General features: G+C 36.2%; 1 protein-coding gene across 1 annotated transcript in view; it reads left to right on the top strand.

Annotated features, from left to right (window-relative positions):
• STPG2 (sperm-tail PG-rich repeat containing 2) overlaps positions 1-6,927 on the top strand; it is a gene marked incomplete at its 3' end in the record, with an annotated part of 269,635 nt that overhangs the window by 46,169 nt on the left and 216,539 nt on the right. The window lies entirely within an intron of this gene.

The raw sequence follows: 6,927 nt of genomic DNA, 5'->3' as shown, positions 1-6,927 counted from the left end.
TGAAAAGATAACAGAATGAGAGACATTTTAATTTTGCAAGGAGCATATTGTTAGAATAGTTGAAGGATCCAGTGGGAATAGAGGAGCTACAGAAATGCATAAATGAGATAATTAATAGAGTAAGGTTCAGGAGCAGATGATCAAAGGGACGCAAGGTATAAACAGCTAGTTTATATTAAAGATGAACAGAAATACCTCTTTTTTACGAAAAGGAAGAAAGAATGGATGATGAAATAGATCAGGGATTAGACAGCTTTTTCTATAAAGGGGCAGGTATTAAATATTTAGAATTCATGGGCCATATAATCTCTTTCACAACTACTCAACTGCTGTTGTAGCACAAAAGGAGCCATGGACAATATATGGATAAATAGTAATCCAGTAAAACTTTCATTTACAAAAGCAGACTAGGTGGATGTGGGTTACAGGTCATAGTTTGCAGATCCCTGAAAGACAAATATAGAGACGTATAGGAGATCAAGTAATTTTATTTCAATGAACTATGTTGTTTTGGTGATGTATTCAATGAAGTCCTCTTCAGAGGTGAGGGAGGTAGGTATTCAGTAATTGAGAAGAATGGAATGTATATCATAATGAATCATAAAGAATGTGACAAATAGTTAAGATAAGTAAAATAGTTGCAGGTGGAAGAAAAAGGTCCCATTTTATAGTGGTTAGCACAAGCTCATTATTGACAATAAGAGTGCAAGTGTAGAAACCTGTATTGTATGGCTAAGCATTGCCAGAGGTTGGAGCTATAAGTATGGTTAAGTGGCAAGGGTTTGAAAGAATCAGGGTTTCTGAGGCCAGTATGGCTAATCTTGGAATCCAGGCTAAGTGGGGGGATAAAGAAATCATAAGGGGATTCATGGCTTGTAAGAACAGGGAAGAACTGAGAATTGAGAGATAAAAATGAGAGTCAACAGAAGGTAGGTAGGAGAGAAGGGAGCACAAGAGGTGAAAGGATAGGAGATTATGGTCACTAAGGGTAAATGTTAGAGTTCAATGTCATAGAGAAGAGATTGTTCCTAGTGGCCACAAAATCTTGAGTGTTTTCTGTCTATAGGTAGCTGAATTGGAGATTAAATTTGTAATCAGGTGATAAGGGAACTGTAAAACATTTTTTTTTAGTTCTGTTTAGAAAGCTCTTGCAGGAATTGCTACTCTGCTGCTCTTGCATTGTACTGGGCTGTGTTTAAGGTGGGGTGATTCTCATGACTTGCCATTTTTCTGGCGGCTACCTAGAAAATGAGGCTCAAGCTCTTTTGTTTTTTTCTCGGAATCACAAGCCTATTTTGGATAGATCACTCCTTCACACCTCTCAACTTAGCACTTAGCCTTGAGATGGGCAAGTATAAAACTTAGGGCCCATTCTCAAATTACTATGTTTGAATCTTTTGCTTTTCTTCCAACAACTCCCTTACTCATGGAATCTTTCTCTAGGCAAGGAGAGAAAATGCATGGGAAAAATATCTCTCTCATGGTGCTTTCTTCTTTTGCTTTGATGCTTGATCCCTAACTTTTTATGATTTCTGGAAGTTGTCTTTTATTCTGTATCTCTTTCATAGTCTTAGCTGCCAAATGCAGCTGAATAGAAATGAGGATATGGGAAGGGATTTCAGTGGTAAAGTGCTGCAGAATTTTCAATAACTGCTATGAACAAAGAAAACATCTGGCAGGCCAACTGGAGAAATGTCTTAATGTGGGGTCTCAGGGGTGGGAAAAGGGGTAAGAAGAAAGAACCAGGTTTAAAGGTCCAAGGGAAACAACACTTTGGAGTACCTCTCCTGCACATTAAGAGCAGCTGAAGGAGGCGGGGTGCAGTGGCTCACGACTGTAATCCCAGCACTTTGGGAGGCCAAGGTGGGCAGATTGCTTGAGGTCACGAGTTCGAGACCAGCCTGGCCAATATGGTGAAACCTCATCGCTACTAAAAATACAAAAATTAGCTCAGCATGGCGGCATGTGCCTGTAATCCCAGATACTCAGGAGGCTGAGGTACGAGAATCACTTGAACCTGGGAGGTGGAGGTTGCAGTGAGCCAAGATTTTCTCCATTGCACTCCAGCCTGGGCAACAGAGCGAGGCTCTGTCTCAAAAAAAAAAAAAAAAAAAAAAAGGAAAAAAAGATATAACTTGGGAAGGCTGGTAAATTTGGTGTGTGATAGGCTTAATAGCTTCACTCCATTTCTTGGCTCTTTAAGTTCAGCAGATGCACCCTTACAATAGATGGTACATAAAAATGAGTTATAGGTAGTAAGTCCTTGAAATTGTCTTGGAATGCTCTTTGCTTATATTGAACCCATTCCTCTTTCTCTTGTTTCTCAAGATTTCAGATTTCCAGGTTGTATTGACCCTTATAATGCTTAATGGTGTTTTTGTCTGAACTTATGATTAATTTGAATAATAATATTTCTTGTATATGGAATTTTTTTGATATATTTATCTTACATCCTCAATTAAACCATAGTTCTTAGAGGACAAGTATCTTACATTCTCTTTTTAAAACATATAGTGAAATGAGGTACTTATGTTTAGTAATGCTTTCTGAATGAATTAATTACAGATCTGAGAAATAGGCAGTTTTGTATAAAATTTGGAATGTAGAGAAATAATTCTTGTTTTTTCCTTTCTTTGTACTTATCCCATTGCCTAAGCAGTATAAATTTTAAAGTAGTAAAATAATTTAAAAAGTGCTATGGTATCTTCATTTTTTGTGTATGTTTTTAATTTGAAATTTTTGTGGGTACATTGGTAGATATATTTATAGGTACATGAGCTATTTTGGTATAGGCATGCAGTGTGTAGTAATCACATCATGGAAAATTGGGTATCCATCTCCTTAAGTGTTTATTCTTTATGTTATAGACAATTCAATTATGCTCTTTGTAATTTTAAAATGTACAGACCAGTTGTTATTGACTATAGTCCCCTTGTTGTGCTATTACATACTAGGTATGTAAAAATATTTAAAAATTTTTTTAGAATTTATTTTTATTTTAAAATTTTGCAGGTACATACTAGGTATATATATATTTTTATGGGGTACCTGAGATGTTTTGATACAGGCATGCAATGTGAAATAAGCACATCTCAGAGAATGGGTTATCCATCCCTTAAGCACTTATCCTTTGAGTTACACAATCAAATTATATTCTTTTTATTTTTATTTTTTTTGAGATGGAGTCTCGCTCCATCATCTAGGCTTCATGGAGTGCAGTGGTGCAATCTTGGTTCACTGCAAGCTCTGCCTGCCGGTTCATGCCATTCTCCTGCCTCAGCCTCCCGAGTAGCTGGGACCACAGGCACCTGCCACCACACCTGTCTAATTTTTTTGTATTTTTAGTAGAGACGGGGTTTCACCGTGTTAACCAGGATAGTCTCAATCTCCTGACCTCGTGATCCGCCTGTCTCAGCCTCCCAAAGTGCTGGGATTACAGTCATGAGCCACTGCACCTGGCCCTCAAATTATATTCTTTATTTTGAAATGTACAATTAAGTTATTATTGACTCTAATCACCCTATTGTGCTATCAAATAGTGGGTATTATTCATTCTTTTGGTTTATTTTTTGTACCCAGTAACCATCCCCACCTCCCCATGAGCCTCATCCCCTGGCCATCCCAGCATCTGGTATTCATCCTTCTATGATCTATCTATAAGAGGTCAGTTGCTTTGATTTTTAGATCTTACAAATAAGTGAGAACATGTGATGTTTGTCTTTCTGTGCCTGGCTTATTTCAGTTAACATAATGACCTCCACTTCCATCCGTGTTGTTGTACGTGACAGAATCTCATTCTTTTGCATGGCTAAATAGTTCTCTATTGTGAATATTTTCTTTATTCATTCATCTATTGATGAATATTTAAACTGCTCTGAAATCTTGGCTACTGTCAAGAGTGCTGCCATAAACATGGGAGTGCGTGTATTTCTTTGGTATATTGATTTCATTTATTTTGGCTATATATGTAGCAGTGGGATTGCTGGTTTATATGGTAGCTCTATTTTCAGTTTTTTTTTTTTTTTTTTTTTGAGGAACCTCTAAACTCTTCTTCATAGTGGTTACACTAATTTACATTCCCACCGTACGTGTACAAGGGTTTCCTTTTCTCTACATCGCCACCAGCATTTGTTATTGCCTGACTTTTAGATAAAAGGCATTTTGACTAGGATGAGATCATATCTCACTGTAGTTTTGATTTGGATTTCTCTGATGATCAATGATGTTGATTACCTTTTCATATGTTGCTGCCATTTGTATTTCTTCTTTTGAGAACTATCTATTGAAATCTTTCGCCCATTTTTGAATTGGATAATTAGACTTTTTCCCTGCAGGGTTGTTTGAGCTCCTTATATGTTCTCATTATGGATCCCTTGTCAGATGGGTAGTTTGCAAGCATTTTCTCCCATTCTGTGGGCTGTCTCTTCACTTTGATAATTGTTTCCTTTGCTGTGCAGAAATCTTTTTAACTTGATGTGATACCATTTGTACATTTTTGCTTTGGTTACCTGTGCTTGTGGGGTATTATTCAGGAAATCTTTGCCCAGTCCAATGTCCTGGAGAGTTTCTCCAGTGTTTTCTTTTAGTAATTTCATACTTTGGAGTCATAGATTTAAGTCTTAATCCGTTTTGATTTGATTTTTGTGTAAGGCAAGAGAGAGAGGTCTAGTTTCATCCTTCTGGATGTGCATATCCAGTTTTCCCAGCACTACTTGTTGAAGAGACTGCTTTTTCCCGAATGTATATTCTTAGCACCTTAGTCAAAAATGAGTTCACTGTAGGTGTGTGGGTTTTTTTCTGGGTTCTCTATTCTGTTTCCTTAGTCTATATGTCTGTTTTTATGCCAGCACCGTGGTGTTTTGGTTACTATAACTCAGTAATATTGAAGTTAGGTAATGTGATTCTTCCAGTTTTGTTTTTTTTGCTTAGGATAACTTTAGTTATTAGGGTCTTTTGTGATTCCATATACATTTTAGTTTTTTGTTTATTTGTTTGTTTGTTTTCTCTGTGAAGAATGTTATTGGTATCTTGATAGGGATTGCATTGGATCTGTAGATTGCTTTGGGTATCATGGGTATTTTAACAGTAGTCTTCCAATCCATGAACAAGGAATATCTTTCCATCTTTTGGTGTCCACGTCAATTTCTTTCATCAGTGTTTTGTAGCTTTCATTGCAGAGGTCTTTCACTTCTTTGGTTAAGTTAATTCTTAGGTATTCAGTTTTATTTGTGCCTTTTGTAAGTGTAATTACTTTTTTTGATTTCTTTTTCAGATTGTTCACTGTTGGCATATAGAAATGCTACTGATTTTTATATGTTGATTTTGTATCCTGCAACTTTACTGAATTTATCAGTTCAAGTCATTTTTTTGTGGAGTCTTTAGGTTTTCCAAAATATAAGATCATATCATCTGCAAATAAGGATAATTTGACTTCTTCCTTTCCAATTTGGATGCCTTTTATTTCTTTCCCTTGTCTGATTTCTGTAGCTAAGACTTCTAGTACTATGTTGAGTAACAGTGGTGAAAGTGGACTTCCTTGTCATGTTCCATGTCTTAGAGGAAAGACTTCCAATTTTTCCTATTCAGTATGATATTGACTGAGGGTCTGTCATATACGGCTTTTACTATGTTGAGTTTTGTTTTTATCAGGAAAGTATGTTGAACTTTATCAAATGGTTTTTCAGCATCAATTGAAATGACCATATAGTTTTTGTCTTTCATTCTGTTGCTATGAGGTATCACATGGATTGATTTGCATATGTTGAACCGTTCTTGCATCCCTAGGATAAATCCCACTTGATTATGATGAATGATCTTTTAAATATATTGTTGAATATGGTTTGATAGTATTTGTTGAGGATTTTTGCATCTATGTTCATCAGGGATATTGACCATCAGGGATAGTTTTGTGTTTTTGATATGTCCTTGTCTGATTTTGGTATCAGGGTAATACTGGCTTCATAGAGTGAGTTTGGAAGTAATCTCTTCTTTTCTATTTTTTTGGAATAGTTTGAGTAGGATTGATATTAGTTCTTCTTTTAATGTTTGGTAGAATTCAGCAGTGAAGCCATCAGGTCCCACGCTTTTCTTTACTGAGATACTTTTTATTATGGCTTTGATCTTGTTACTTGTTATTGTTCCGTTCAGGTTTTGGATTTCTTCATGGGTCAACCTTGGTAGGTTGTATATGTCTAGGAATTTATTCATTTCTTCCAGATTTTTCTGCAAATTCATTCCTTTGAATGATCTTTGAATTTTCTTTTTTACCTCTGATTTTATTTATTTGGATCTTCTCTTTTTCATAGTCTGGCTAAAGGTTTGTCAATTTGTTTATCTTTTCAAAAAACCATTTTTCGTTTGATTAATCTTTTGTATTGTTTTCTTCATTTCAAATTTATTTACTTCTGCTCTGATCTTTATTATTTCTTTTCTTTTACTAATTTTGGGTTTGGTTTGCTCTTGCCATTTTAATTCTTGAAGATGCATCATTAGGTTCTTTATCTGAAATTTTTCTACTTTTTGGTATAGGTGCTTATTGCTATAAACTTTCCTCTTCTTAATGCTTTTGCTGTATCTCATAGGTTTTGGTATGTTGTATTTCCGTTATCATTTGTTTCAAGATTTTTTTTTTTCTTTTTTTTGAGATAGGGTTTCACTCCTGTTACCCAGGCTGGAATGTAGTGGCATAATCATGGGTCACTGCAGCCTTGACTTCCTGGGCTCAAGTGATCCTCCCACCTCAGCTTCCTGAGTAGCTGGGACTACAGGTATGTGCTGCCATGCCTGGCTAATTGTTTTTATATTTTTGTAGAGATGAAGTCTCCCCATGTTGCCCAGGCTGGTCTTAAACTTCTGGGCTCAAGCAGTCCTCCCACCTTGGCCTCCCAAAGTGCTGGGATTACAGATGTGAGCCACCCTGCCCAGCCC

Source organism: Mandrillus leucophaeus, unplaced genomic scaffold (genome assembly GCF_000951045.1).
Source record: "Mandrillus leucophaeus isolate KB7577 unplaced genomic scaffold, Mleu.le_1.0 Scaffold1321, whole genome shotgun sequence".
NCBI classification, from domain to species: Eukaryota; Metazoa; Chordata; class Mammalia; order Primates; family Cercopithecidae; genus Mandrillus; species Mandrillus leucophaeus.
The sequence above is the reverse complement of the archived record's forward strand: the minus strand, read 5'-3'. Positions and strand labels throughout refer to the sequence as shown.